This window comes from Falco cherrug, chromosome 4 (genome assembly GCF_023634085.1).
Source record: "Falco cherrug isolate bFalChe1 chromosome 4, bFalChe1.pri, whole genome shotgun sequence".
Lineage (NCBI taxonomy): Eukaryota > Metazoa > Chordata > Aves > Falconiformes > Falconidae > Falco > Falco cherrug.
Window position 1 is genome coordinate 91149044 of NC_073700.1, and position 15992 is coordinate 91165035.

The 15992-nt window shown below is 37.5% G+C and overlaps 1 protein-coding gene across 6 annotated transcripts in view; it reads right to left on the bottom strand.

The window, feature by feature from the left end:
• SUGCT (succinyl-CoA:glutarate-CoA transferase) overlaps positions 1 to 15992 on the bottom strand; it is a 337849-nt gene that overhangs the window by 306906 nt on the left and 14951 nt on the right. The window lies entirely within an intron of this gene.

The following is a 15992-nucleotide window of genomic DNA, read 5'->3' on the forward strand; positions in this document are numbered from 1 at the left end:
CGGGTTTCAGCCAACTCTGACATAAACACTGGGATGCAGAGTGCTTTTAATGTTCAAGTACATGGAAAAGTGCCAGATACTGCCACCATTTTGGTTTCTAAAAATTGAAAAATAGCCTGTATTTTGCAAAATTTTGCGTCCTCTCCACCCAAAACTGTTTTCTTTTTCTTTGTTAGCTACTGATAAAGTGTTCTATTTTACAACAGTATTTTAAAAACAGAAGTAATGAAGACCATATGCTTACTGGGAAACATTTTCAGGTCAACACCAGCTACTTAACAGTCTTCCTACCAATCTAACACCACCCACAGAAAATACCATGAATGGGCACAGAGACACTGGATCTTTGTGCCATTTGAATAAGTCACATTCAATTCTTTGGTGAATCTCAAAACAACACCATTTTAAACAGTAAAACAAAAAAAAAAAATCCTGCGATTTTCATACGAAATAAGTCTATCAGGCAAGGAAAAAAAGTCTAATAAAACAACATAAAACAGGTAAGAAGGTCACAAGGCAGGAGATTCCCTGAAAAAAATAATTCCGTTTGGAAACCAGCAGAGAAATCTTTAGTAATAACAAATAAAATGTTTGGTGATCTTTTCTTGGGTCTTCTCTTTAGGATATTAAAGCTTAAACACAACAAATACTGCTTTATAAAAGCCTACTGCAAGGCTTCTGAAGCCGCCTAAAATCTTCCAGCTTTATTTCTGTTAACTTAGCTAGGCACTAGTCCAAGTATAATAGCTACTGAAAAATAAACATTAAGCCATCAGTAAGTGTCTCCACAATTGTACTGTGTTGCTATGCTGTTCATATCCAGGATTTCAGTGCCTAATCTGGTTTCATTCACTGTAAACTAACCCAGTGTCAAATCTTATGACTCACAGGCTCTCTGTCTGCTATGGTATTCTTCATTAGGACAGAGTCCAAAATCCTGAAGTTTCAGATTTTATACAAAATACTGGTACTCAGATGAAAGAACAAGCAATGAGCGTGAAGTCATAAGAAAAATATTACTTCCATGCACAGTTGAAAGTCAATACTTAGTTTTAAAGCAAGGAAGAATTATGACTTGTTCATTAAACTTCATATATGCTTCATTTTGAACAATGAATAGGAACACAGTGTTTAAGAACAGCACTCATTTTCAACTGTTTCTTATTCCTAAACTCACAGTATTTTAGACATGCAAGCTACGTGTGAATGAAGAAATAATAGTGGAACAAAATAGCAAAGCCTTCCTGCTAGGATGCTTAATGCCAGGGCAAAAGGCTAGCTCAATCACAGAAGGAAGGAAAAAAAAAAAAAAAAAGAAAAAAACCCCACACTCTAGCTGCCGCTAGTGTGCTGATGACAGAAGCAGCAGAAATTCAAAGTTTAGTGTCACTCAGCTAAAAAGCCCACCTTACTGGAGGTGCACAGCAGATCTGAATCATACAAGGATATCAATCCTACTGACAGAGAAGGGGTCCTGTCAGCTCCCATCTGTTTTTCAGCAACCTTTGTTTTAACGTGCCTCCTTTCACCTTCCACCCTTTTCATATTAGTTTGGATTACCAATACATTTTGGAAGTTTTGTCTGTATCAATGACAGTGGCCTTTAGTATTCTAGAGGTACTGGCAAAGCACAAGCATAGGGCAAATACAACTTTCCGGACCAAATCATACCTCATACAAGAATGTAAAACTACGGAGACACATCTCTGAGCAGACCAATTTTACCATCAAAAGAAAAGGTTTGTAAATATGATAACATATCTGCTAATGGCTTCTGCCAAAACAGCTAAATCTGTCAGCATTCACACCTCTTCACACCCCTGATCGACACAGCTGTGCTGACAGAAGCCTGTGGTATAGAAAACAGCCTCATGCTCAGTTCCAAAAGGTTTGTCAACCAAATTTTACAGAAGACTCCTCTTCTGAATATAGACTTGTTTGGCATCCCAGTATGCTAGTTTTGCAAGCAGCAGAGAAAAATTATATAAACCTACCAGCAACATGAATATGTTTTAAGTAGGAAAGTTATCCTTTGGTTCTGTGTGTTGACAGAGCATAACTACATTAGTCCTGTATAAGGAGATGTTTTTAAAGTTTGGTTTTATTCTGAAACACCCTAAAAATGCACCTTTGTGATACTTATATTTCAATCACTCCTGAACTGAATACACACTTTTTTGGTGTAAAACACATTAGAAAGCATTGTCACCATCACCACTAGAAAAACTTAAGGACTCCAAGAGTCAAGTTCATCTTGATTCTTCTCCAGTTACAAGCTACCAAGCTGAACTGCTCCGTGACACATCTCTGTCATATCTTGCTGGTTCATACTCTATTTTGTGACCTTTTGGCAACTCACATCCTCCAAATGGGTTGTAAAGGTCTATTTAAGGGGCTTTAGTCCTGCAATTGGTATTTGGGCAGCAGTTCTATCGATAACACCCTGAATGGACCAAAAGCACAGCAAATCTGTGCTCGTGCTGTCTAATGGGTGTAAAAGTTTAGGTGAAAAGCATAGAGTAGCACAGGAATATGAAAACAAGTGCACTAGATCAGACTTAAGGCACATCTAGCTACTTACACTGTCTCCAGCAATTGAGAAAAACTGATGACAACACGAACAGGATAAGTCTATCTAATATTTTTCTTGAACATTCTCCCAGCTTCCAACAGTTTGCAGCTGACAGTCTTCCTGAGTAAGCAGATACGGGTTTAAGTTTGTCATTGGTAGGTAAAGTTACATGACAGTTCCCGAATCAACTGACTAGGGGTAAGATACACAGAAAACCTTTGCAAGTTCCAGGTGCTTAGACTAAGCAGACACTTTCAACTTAATTACAACATAAACAAGAACAAACAAACAACAAAAAAATCTGTGAAGATTTTGAACATCACCACAATATTTTAACAAGCAATTCCAGAAATTCAAATCCTATTAATCAGGCTTCTAAAAGATACGACCCTTAAAAAGGAGTATTAAAAGACATGAACAATAAAGTAGAAGTAATTCAAAGTAATCCCATTTTTTGTCATCTGTTTGCATATCTGATTAACAGTGGAGTCATTTTTTTCCAGTCTTCCTCAGAATGATTAGGATTACATTTTTTCCAGTAAAAGTAAAAATTAGCACAAAATAACCTAACTTTATATTAAGAAAAAACACCAAATACACCACTAAACCTAGCGGGGGCGGGAAGGGGGGAGGCGGTGGCAGGGGAGAGTACTGGGTCTAACACACTCATATAAATGTTTTTCATTTGTGTCCAAGAAAGCAAGAGAGGTAAACACCTGTTTGCAGATGGATCACCTATGATACAAAACAGCAGGAAAGATTTAGGAGACCTTCATAAGCAGCAAAAATGAGGATCAAATTCCTTGTACAGTATCAAAGAGAACCCTCTGCTTGCATAGCTGTGCTTCAGCACAATAGTAATTGGCACCACGGGCAGAGAAACAAATTAAAAGCTTCCACCGGTCCTCATAATTCATTTCTGAATAAAGCAGTCAACTGCTGGAAGGTTATAACAGCATTTGATTCCTTTTATACATAAATAACATTTACAACAATTAAATTTCATGAGGTTAGGATTGCAGTTTATATTTCATATACAAAGTATTTCACTCTGGAAAGAATTACTGGCTACAAAGTGCCAATCCTAAAGCAACAGACTCTATTCTGGAATGAGTTTTGTGCCAAGCAAAAGGAGTTTGGGGGACTTTACAGGTGACTGTCTACAAGATAAGAGTGAAGTAGAGGCACAATAATAGCTTAACATTACTGCCAAAACAAATCAAGTCCTTAAAATGTGATTGTCCCTAAACAAATAAGGGCAATTTTCAGAAACCTCAGCTATAGCACCACCTCCCTTTAAATCAATGGCTCTCTTTTCAGAGTCTCCTTCCTGAAGTTTTGTGTTTACACAATTCATCTTTTGGTCCTAAAGATGTCATGAGAGTACATTGACAGCACACACTGCTACACCATGATAAATGACACAACCAATAAGCCACAAAAGCAATGCAAATATAATACCCGAAGGCCAATTTACCACGCTAGTTCAGAGACAGCTCCCTTTTTTTGCCTACGCAACACTATCGAGTGATGTAAATGTATCCTGACTGGCCTCATAAACTCACTTTTGTAAAGGAAAGAAGCTACATAAACACATCTAAGTTGTTCTCTCAGGGAATTTACCACCAGACCTATTTACCACATAAGACCACCACCGATAAACCAACGCACCACCATGGTGATTGATTGCTTTCTTAGAAACAAGAATTGTTTCTTCAGAGAAACAATTGATTTTTTTTCTAAATTATAATGAAAAAAAAGTACTTTTTTTACATCACTGAAGTAATATTTGGGCATCTGCATTTCTGCCAATTAGTTTCTTCACATACGCAAATTCTTTGCCTTTTTATATTAAAGTTTTCTGGTTTAGTGGCTCAGCCAAAATGAAAATTTGACATTTAAATTGTAGAAATTCTGCTTGCAAACACAGTATAATGCAAATAGAGATTGCATCAGAGTCTTTAGCTAATTTATTCGTATGATGAACACAAGAAGTAAGGAATGATAGTTTGAAAAACTGTCCTACTCCCTGGCAGCATAGGGAGAACTAGTTCCTTGGCTTTGATTGACATCAAGCAAATTTCCAATCATAGCTTTTTGTTTAACTTCTTTACGAGACAATTGCTCTACAGTATTTAACCCTTGTGCTTTATAAATTAATGCTGTTCCCAATTCTTGCAGAATAGTTAGAATTAATAGTCTTAAAAGCATCAGGACATTTGATTATACATTGATGGCCACCTGAGATATCAGAGTAATTACACATGAGAAGCTGCATGCCATAAAGCTAGTTCTTTACCGCAGAAGAAACCAGTTCCCAGTCTGTACAAACATGTAGTTGCCACTGAGAATTACAAAGCAGCACATCAGCACAAGGCAGAAAAGCACTGAAGTATTCAATTAATATCTCTCTGTACCTAAAAACTGCAAGGTCATAGTAACCTACCCTCCTCAAAATCAGACCACCATTACATTTGATTGAGTTTCTTTCACATATTGGTCCTGAGGTGTACATACAACTGACACCACTTAGTTCAGTGTTTGAAAGAGTCACTAGTTATCTGCTGGCTTGTTCCAAACCCTCTGAGAGAATATCTTAATAATTGTGCCTGTTCTCCTGATCTATGTAATTATCTACTCCTTCTCTTAAGAAGATCAGGCAGCAAACTCTGCAGAATATTAAAAGGCAAAATTTTCTCTGTGATGCACTACCGGTTTTAAATATCCAGTCTTCCAGCTTCACAAGATGCCTTTATTACACTTGAGAAAGAAAATGGCTAATACTCTACCTGTACCATTTATTATTTTGTATGCTGCTCTTGCATTCCCAATTACTTCACTCTCTGAAAACCAAAGACAACCTACTTCTCCAACTGTCATGACTGAACACTTATTTTAGCTCCCAGAATTTGTCTTAAGATTTTATTTTCTTAATACTTTCATTCTTTGAATACCAAGAAGTAGTTTAGCTATTTCTACAGGTTAGGCAAGGAATTATTTTTTTATGCTTTCACATACCATCAGGATCCTAATTTAAGAACTACTATGTGAAAACATACAGAATGCTTTAGGAAGAGATGGCTAGATGACTACCGCAGTTTCTTCTGATCACAGCAGCTTTTTTTTTTTTTTTTTAAGGAAAAAAACTGAAGTTTCCAAGCTACCTTTCAATATGCAATGCTGTTCACCTATAGATTGCTCAGATTTTTCTCCCAACTCTCTTCAGTTGTCCAAAAAATTTTTGAAATACAGTACCCAGTAGCAGACCTAGCCTTCCAACTGAGACCTTACCAGTGTGGAGCAGGGCAGAGAAACAGTCATTTATGCCATATTTGTCTTCATATAATGCAGTATGATACTAGTCTTTCATCTAACAATCTGACATTGACTTGTGTTCAGCTTCGATCATGCCCCACTGTTACCACCAAGCCTTCTGAGAACCCCTCTTTAAAGCAATGTCCTCCATACTATATTATAAGGACTTGATTATTTCTGATTCAGCATAGTATAATGGACTTGCTCCAACCTTCAATTCTATCCTTGCACTTTTATTTGTGTAAACAATTTGGTCAAGGCTATTTTTAATTATAATCATGCTGTATAGATTTACTCCCTTTCAGCTTTGTGGGCCTTCAGAGTTGCATGGAGCTCTCAGGCCATTAAGCTCAGCTTCTACACCACGATTTCACCACATGTGCATGTACTGACACAGGGATGTTGGGGTGCTTTAAATCCCCGGCTTTGGGAAGAAAAACGGAGCAGAGTCAAGGCATGAAAAACTGAAGTGAGCTCTCTCTTCTGAGTTAGCCACATCCCCAAAAGCAATTTTAAAGAGTATAAGGCTTTAAGAAAATGATGTCTCCTACCTGTAAATCAGCTCCAGATGCCTCCTGCCTCTCAACTCTAAAACCCATGACAAATTCCCTGTAGCTCATGATCACATGAGGATTTGGGGCTCATCCACATTCTATTCCATCACCTATTTTGAGAAAAAAAGTATCCAGCAACAGTGTACTGCCTTCCATGTCAATCATGAAATACCAATAATAACTATTTATGTACCATGAGAGCTAAGATGTCAGGGAGACTGTGACCACTCCTGAACTACTTTTTTTATTTATTGTACATCACATTTTCCTAGTTTGTCTATGAAAGCATTATTCAAAAGTGTCAGAAACTTTACTATAGTCAAAATACATAGCACAAGGTTTATTACGCTGTTGTAGATAGGTAATTATATTGTCCCAATAATGATTTTTGTTTCCACAAATCCTCAGTCTGCTACTCAACTCGTCAAAAACTGTTCTCAGACTATTTTATCTCTAGACCCCGATTACTAATTTCTCTTAGCTTGAAGTTGTCTGTGAGTGGGCAGTTATCAAAAAAACCTGACAGATCAAGTCTTTAATCCATCCATCTTCCAACTGCATAACGCAAAAACTAACAGATTGGAAAGGCCTGATTTTCTTTCCTAATGCTGGAAGGCTCTATTTTTATCAACTCAAGCTCAGGTAGAAGCTTCACAATTTTTTCCCCTCCAAATGCTTTTATTCAATCACTGTCAGCACTTAAGTTCATATTTCAAGGCTTGTAAGCCTGTGATTGTTGTGTTTATGTAAGAGAGGTACAACATTCGCAGTTTACCAGACCTGCCTCCTTGTTCTTAGGCCACATTAAGAGCTACTGGAAGCCCAACACCCAGTTTGTTCTGACAATGCCTCCTCCAACATACCAGTCCTCATACAGTGTCTTCTAGTATTAGAAAACAAGACATCTGTTGAAATGTTCTCTATGAACACCATTTACTGAAGACCAGTACCAAGACATCAATCCTCTTTTTTGCAGCTTCCAGCTTCATTAATTACCTTATTCTCCAAATTATTCCTGCTTCTAACATATTTAAAAGACTGTTTTAATGCTTTAAATTCTCAGTTAATTCTTCTAATTTCCATTTAATTCTGCGCATCATCCTGCTTGCATTGGTTATTTGGCTCAACCAGCCTATGTATTTTGTTATGTGGGCTTTGTCTTTTTTATTATTATTTTTTTTTTATTTTTGTGTTCCCCTCCAGTTTGTTCTGCCTAGTTTTAGGGTCTCTTTTTTTTTTTTTTAGTTACAAAACCAAAAAATAAAAATTCTCTTTTTAGTATTTTTGGTTCACAAATTTTAATAACTTTTGAACAGATTAATGATCAGGAACACTTCTATAGCTGCTATTATGTAGTGACAACTGCAACCACTGAGCCAGCTTTTGAATACAACTCAGTTTTCTACTTGTATGCTATCAATAAAGAATTTACAGCATCAAGAAATTATTTTGCCAAATGGTATCACTATGAAATACACAGCATTTTTTTTTTTTTTGTTAAGTTGGAGCTATCAGTTTGTACCAGCCAATTATATCTAGACTATAACCACCTAGAAATCACATGCCATTTGTCAGGGGAAGGAGTGGGCACAAAGACACAGACACTCCAAGTTACCCACAATTTTACAGGCCAGCATCACTTGGTAAAAAGGAGTCTACAAACAGTACCTAGTCCAAGGCAATTCCACATATTACCACAGTTAGTTAACAAACTGGAGGATGTGAAGAACATTTCAGCTAGCCTTTGCCCAGCAAATCACACTGCAGTTGGCATTTCTTTCCTGTTGTGAAAATACTGGGGGCAAAGTAAGATAGATATACATCAAAATTATAGCATTAAATGCTCTCATGAGAAGCCACAACAAATTACCCGTAAAAAAGATGATGTACTGGGAAGTACCAAATGCTGGTTCTTTTGAGTTACTATTAACTTTTATGTAGATGAGTGGAGCTTAGAACTATTTTTCTTCTCATAGATTCATCAGAACCACACAAGACACAAGATTTACTTATTATTTTTGAAGATAACAATTTATGGACCTTAAGGACTTTATGTATATTAAAGCCACATATACAATTCCAGATTCAGACCCATATGAAACTCGGGTGACACACAACACTTTTATAAAAGTTTTGCCTTCTTTCTACCTAACTTTTTACTTTTTACAACAATACCATTTGCTAACAAATTAACAGTTTAGTACAGTCAAAGTATTTATAAATTCAGAGTTAAGACTAAGTTCTTTGGGGTGGGGGCTGAAAATGTCCAAGAAATATAATTTATTACAGTAACAGAAAGTTAATAAAAATACCAATCCCCAAAATGTTATCTTCGTAGCTCCTCTTGGTTTAACTAAGAATAGTTCTAGGATTTTCTATGATTATCATATGTATTCAATTCCTTTCATGCATAATCACTCCAAAGAGTCTTTATAGGAGTAAAATTTCTTTCAAAGGCAGAAAACTAAGCATTTAAGGACTAAAATGACAGAAAATAAAATTTGAAACAAGATTTTGTAATGCTACAAGCAGCATACAAAGCAACCTGCGTATGATATGAAGCATTACTTCCTAGAAAAGGAAGAGACAAAAAGCCCTGAGGAGCATTATCTTTTGGCAAAACCTGTAGGCAAGAGAGAAGTAAGCACAATTCACACAGCTTAGCAGAGGAAGGGAATGGGGCTGAGAATCTGCGAGTAGCAGCTTTCGTCATTCAAAGACAACTACAAAATTATTTCAAATCATATTGCCTTCAGAGGCTTTAAGAAAAGGCGGGGGGGGGGGGGGGGGGGGGCAATCAATAAAGTGCTTTGATTTTAAGACAATGTTGTCCTTTTAAACAGTGCCCCCTCCTGTTCAGAAATAAAGCAACGAACGGACGGACATTCCCTAAAGACCTGTATATTCTTTACTTTAACCAGCCAATTGTCAAAAATTTAAACTAATCTCAGCCACAGAGCCGAATACATCTAAACTAGTTCTAATATTACACTCATCAGTAAAGCCAACTTGTGAGTTAGAACAGGCAATCTGGAGCTCAAGAGCACTCAAAACAGCAGGAATATTGGGAAATATCTGGGAAATCCTTGCAACCCTGTAACAGCCACTGCAGGGCTGGATGTATTCTATCAGAGCTGTTTGGATAAGCAACTCAGTTGCTAATCAGTTTCCAAAATGCCACTAAGGAGGCTGCATCTGGCTTACCTGTGTCTAAACTCTTCACCTACACGTGACTCTGAACTTTAAGAAAAATCACACTGTATTCCATGTGACTCTCACTAACAACTTGCTACAGTCCAAAATCTAGAAAGGGGAAATTCCATAGAAATATTATTCCTGTATTTAAAAAAAAATAGCTCAAATCTGGGTAAGTTATAAAGTAGCATATCTTCTGACTTCTAAGGAGCACTTACTTCAGATTTTCAGATTTTATATTCTGCCACAATACATGCCCATTCAGCTGAACCAGTCACCTCCATACATGTACATTAAATGCTTTTTGTTAATGCAAATTAAGTCCAATCTTGATCTTTAAGCTATATAACAATCAGAGTTTTGAATGTTTTCAGAATTTCTCACAGAATGTTTCTGCTGTTCTTAAGCACAACACTGGGGAAGGGGGGAGGGGGGGGGAAGCAGGTTTGTTTTGCTACATTAGAAAAAACAACTTAGAGCTGTTTGCTTAAAACCCCAAGAATTTCTGCTCTTTAGAGTGAAGACTTTAAAGAACGGGAGACCTTTTTGTCATGGTTATGCTTTTTATTAATGCTGCTGTATCTTCTCTCCACTAGAAAAATCCTCAAATCTAGCTTAAGGTATCATGGGGGCTGGGACATATATGCTCTCCAAGGAAATATTTTAGGGCTTCAAGGCTAAAATCTCCAAAGATTCAGTCCATGAAGTGCATGCATGTTCCATCATACCATACATCCCAGCACTCTGTTCTGACAAATGTATGTACACTGTCCCCACAGACCAACTGAGCATGCTCTAGTCCTGTTTTTATTTGTATTTACTGCTCACACTTACTGTGCGCGAGGATAGCACTCAAAAAGCAAGCACAGAGTATCCCCTCTGCTCGATTCCTGCTAGCACTGCAGTGTAGGAAAAGAGAAACAGAAGAAAATGGAGGTTAGAATGAAGATTCCAAAGGACTGGAGAACACAATGGGCTGGAAAAGGATGTTGGTAGGAAAATGTAAGCCTGAAGCCAAAGGAAGCAAGGGAAACATGTTCAGTGAGGAACTGAAGTGGAGAGGGAAAGAGTCTGAACTGGCTGAGCTAGTCATGGCTAGGAAAGGGCAGGGGGGAGGGTGCAGACCAAGAAGGAAGGGAAATATATTTGACAAAAAGACCAAGAAGAGGGCACAAAGGCATCGTGTAGGTGGGAGGCTGAGAAGAATAGGAATACTAGTCTGTAGGCCACAAGAAGTGAGGAGAAAGGGACACTAGGAGGAACAATAAAAACAATTGGGATTAGACTAGATTTCATGGTGATACTACAACTTAAAGCAAGGAGGCCAAAGGAAATAATGAATGAGAAGTAAGCTGATGACACCTCTATGATATTTTACCTACCATCCAGAAGGAGAAATAAGTTTAATGGAATACATACAAGTGTTATATTACAAATGACACATATGAGCCATTCATGACCACATGAGCAATGCAATATACTCTGAAGACAGCCCAGCCCCACCTGGTTCCACGTCAAGCAGTATAAAACAGAAATTCCAATGTACCAGGACACACAGGAACAGTTTCAAAAGGGCAGCATTCATTCAGCATCTGAACCGCTTCAGGGATCAAGCAAATAACCTAATCCATAACTGGCTAACAGCTACTATCATTGTAACCACAAACGCAAAATGCAGCTAGCAGGTGCTGAAGCAGCCAGTGACTGGGATAAAAATGTTCTAGAAGGTGAGCCTTTACAAAAAGGCTATCGGTGACACTGAGGTCTGAAGACAAATGCAAGACCCCTATTTTCACATAAGCCTTGTCACAAAGTCTTTAAAAAGTGAAAGCACCACTCTCCAAAGTGGAAGGACCAACCATGGTAACAATGATAAGAATGGCAACTACCTGAGCACACTCTCTGGAGCAGCACAAGGAAAGGATGCAGTACAGTCTAGAGTCAGAAATACCATATATTTGGATAACCCCTAAATTTAAAAAGTTTTAATATTCATTTTGATTTATTTACACTTGCATTCAATAAGTGACTGCGACAAAAAAAAACAAATAAAACAACAACCAAGAAACTTAAAGACATCTTGATCACAGCTGCTAGACATGTTTTACTATATGGTGAAACCAATTTCTTCAAAACTTGTTTATTGATTGCATTCCATACCTATGAAGTTTAAACTTGAAAGGAATATGGTTCCAAAAATAAGAAACCAAAACATTCCAGATGATATCCACTCTCAATAATGAGTTAACCAATTGGATAAGGGAAGTAGTGTCCAGTACTTTTTTTTAATTTATTAAATGAATCAGCTATGTCTTCAGCATATATGCTAACACGAAAATCAAAGAAAATAAAAAATTAAACTTGGAAAAACATTCCGATTCTGACATACTGGACATGTTTATTTCTTGATTACCTACTTATTATTGAATGATATGCCAAAATGTCTGTCTACATATTCTCACATCTAAAATGTAATACAGTTCATGACAGTCATTAAAAATCACCAACACAATTTTGTCTGTCAACAATAGTCATGATAAATAAAATACATCCTTAAAAAAAGCGTACTCAACTGAGTTAAATAGTATAAACTATTCCTATCCTCTGTTCAAAGACCTCAGAACATAATTCACGCTATATTGTGAATGCATTAAACTTCACAAGACCGCAAACTAGAGAGGGCTTGGAAACGAACATATTTCTATTATCTCTTGCACAGCCTGTACAAGAAATGCCAAATGATGGATGAAATCCCACTGTTTAGACGTAAAAGGGGTTACTGTAACCAAGATGATTTGTCTCAACCGTTTTCAACATTTGGGAAGACAACCAGTCCATTTAATTCAGTGTTCTAGGCCAGCACATCTCTTACATCTGACAAACAATACTGCTCTCTGCATCTTCCTTAACTCATATTTTCCGTATCCCTAGCTAGGCATTTTATATACACATAACTAAGGCATTACCAAATAACCTTAGATTGTGTTCTTAGTTTCTTTCTATCCCAAATATTACATCTGAGCTCTCAGGAACCTACTAGATTCAGCGTGTCTCAGTTCATTCTGCTTCAGTACCAGTCCTTATTTTCTTACACTGTCACAAGCATAGCTCCTGTCTCAACTCAGGGGAACCGAGCACTTCTTGGTGGCCCTTTCAGAATGCAGTTACCTGCTTTCTGCACCAATCTCTCACAAAACCAGCCATCCAACTCAGATGTCTCAGCTTACAGAAACCTGGGTTTTGGGTCAAACATTGCAACACCCAGCATAAAACATCCAAGTCACTGCTCTCAGACAAATTTCTGTACTGAATCCCACTAGTTTCAACAGGCCTCCACAACCAAGAACCCAGAAGAAAAAGAAAAGCGCTTGAACACCATGAATAGCAAGCAACATGGGTGAGACATGCCTTGCAAAAGTAAAGGATTGCCTATTAGGTTCACTGTTTGCTTTAGAAAATGAAACTGAATTAATTGCTATGTTTACATGAACAGCTTGATGTTACATGTGTGTGTTTTCACTGGCAAAGTTATGACATGTCTTAATAAAACACAGGATCAGACCAAAAGTTCACCTTGCTTGGATGTAGTGCTACAGGTGATTTATAAATACTCATTTACCAATTTGTTCTAAAAGTCTTTTATATTAGATGTTCAGATTAACGAAGTTTTCCAACTTGATCCCTTGCAGAAAATGGCTCAAGTACGCAAACTCCCTAACCTTCCCCATAATAAATCATGGTGTACAGAACTTTGCTACCATAAAGATCTTTTAATGCTTTTACCAACCTCCTTTGCTGTTTGTCTAGCATTATTTTTGATGGAAAAACAAACAAACAAAAAAGTTCTCTTGGTCTCTTTCCATGTTTTAATCTGAGCTCCTAATCTAAGCAATTTTTATCAGTAGGTATTTTAACTATAACTACTAGATCTCCTCTTCACTGTTCATTGGGGGGTTTTTTAAGCTAAGCATTACTACATCAAACCTCTTCTAGTTTCTTCCTGTCCTCCTTTGCAAAAAAGCCAAAAGGTATATTTGAATGTAGTAGAGTCAACCACAGCACAAAACTGTTTTGAATTCTAATATCTAGAATCAGGCCACAGAGCTTTTAAAAATCAAGCAGCAATTTTTTCTTAAATCAGGTTTTTTGCCGTATTGGGGGAGGGGGGGGAATTACTTCCCAAGTATCACCATCATGCCTTCTCTGTGACAAATGCACATTTGGTCCTAGTCTGGTTGCTTCTTTTAATATGCTTAGATTGAGATTTTCCTATTTTCTGCCTTGACTTAATTGGTTTATGATCTGTCTTTTTTTTCTTTTTTTTAAGAGTATTAGAGATTTTGCCTTTATTCCTAGAAGGTGCATCATCCTTAAATAGATGTTCCTTGTCACCTGTTGGATGTCCAAGACTTAAGCACCTATAATTGAAGATCCCAAGTTGTTTTATAGGCATCTGATAAACGCCACTTACCTCTTACTTCCCAAATACCTTCAACCTCGAATGATCACAGTCCATGAATAAATAAAAAAAAGAATCTTTAGTTATGTATTTTTTTATGTTTGTGTTTTTCATTATGTATAACTGTAAACTGTGATATTCAAGCTTTCAACAGCAAAATTATATGATCTTTGTCCAATTTGTTTTCACAGTAAGATGAAAGCGTGCAAGAGGTGAAAGCAGAGGCAAGTAACTTAGGAGTACAGTCACTGTTTAATGTGCAAGTATATAATTACAAAAGCCAAAGTTTACCTGGAGTTGAATTTGGTGAAAGATGCAAAAAGCAATGAGAAAGGATTCTGCAAGCAAGCCAGCAGCAGAAAGACAGCTAGGGGAGACACGGACCTACTGCAGAATGGGGCAGGGAAACTGGTGACAAAAAGACATGAAGAATGCCTTCTTTGCCTCAGTATTTACCATGAAAGCCGGCCCTTGGTAGTCCTAGGCCCCCGAGATTTGAGGGGAAGTCTGCAGAAAGGCTCACCCTCAGTGGAGGAAGTTAGGGAGCACTTTAAACAGAACATACAGAAGTATGCACCCTTGTAGCAAAGGCAGCCAACAATATTTTGCAATGCATTAGGAAGAGTATTGCCAGCAGGTTGAGGGAGGAGATCCTTCCCTTCTACTCAACACTGGTGAGGCCACACCTGGAGTACTGTATCTAGTCATGGGCTCCCCAGTGCAAGACAAATACGAAATCAGAGGCATGTTTACCACAGAACCACACAGACAATTAAGAGACTAGACCACCTGACACGTGGTGAGAGGGCGGGACAGGTGAGACTCCAGCCAAAACAAGAGAAAGCGCAGGGGGATTTTAGCAATGCATATAAATAGCCAGTGGGTAGGAATGAGCAAGAGGAAGCCGAAGCCAGACCCTTCTCAGTAACACCCACTGACAGGACAAGAGGCAACAGATAAGTTTTCCTGAACATGGGAAAAGCTTTTTTACTGTGAGGATGATCAGACACTGGAACAGGTTGTCCAGAGCAGCTGTGGAAATACTCAAAACCCAGCTGGACATAATCCTGGGAAACCTGCGGTAGCTGACCCTGCTTGAGCTGGGGGGTTAGACTAGATGGTCTCAAGAGGTCCTTTCCACCTAAACAATTCCATGAATCTGTGAAATTAAATAGTATCTTTCCTTAGGCCCTGACTTCAAGTACAGATTTTGTTTATTATCAGTAAACTACAAAAGCACTCAAAAGTTAACATGCAGTACGAATGGAAAAACAGATTTACCAAATCAAAGGCCATTACCTCACAGAAATTGTATCTTGGATATAATTTATATTCTTTTTCATTAATTATGGGTACAGCAGCTAAGCAAAAAATAAATATCCAAAAACCACTTGACAAATTCCAGTTGTGAGATTACATGCATAAGCAAATATGAAAAACATTGTGGTAACTAGCCACTGACCAACCTAAAAATGTGTTTAAACAAAGAGATTCTCAGCAAGCCCTGAACTGCCTTTCTGCTCTTGTCTTCTTCAGACATTTACCATACAAAGATGATATATACGTCACAATAGACTGAAAAGCTATTTGGTTCCTATTAAACAACATTAATACAGAGTAACTAAAAAGCCAAAGCCACTTATTCCTCAGAAATTCAGAGGCATAACAAGTTTGTAACTAAGACTTTAAACCAATCTAGAAATACCTGTAACTTTCATGTTTTCATTTAGTTCTATTTTAACAGTAGACTACATGCAGGCATCCTTCCATTTTAGTGCTTGATCAAGATTTTTGGGGCATTTTCAGTTGGGGTTTTTTTTAAGTGATTTTTCAGACTTAAAATTATTTTTACATGTATGCATTTCCTGATATTCATACGTTTACTTTCCTTTCATTT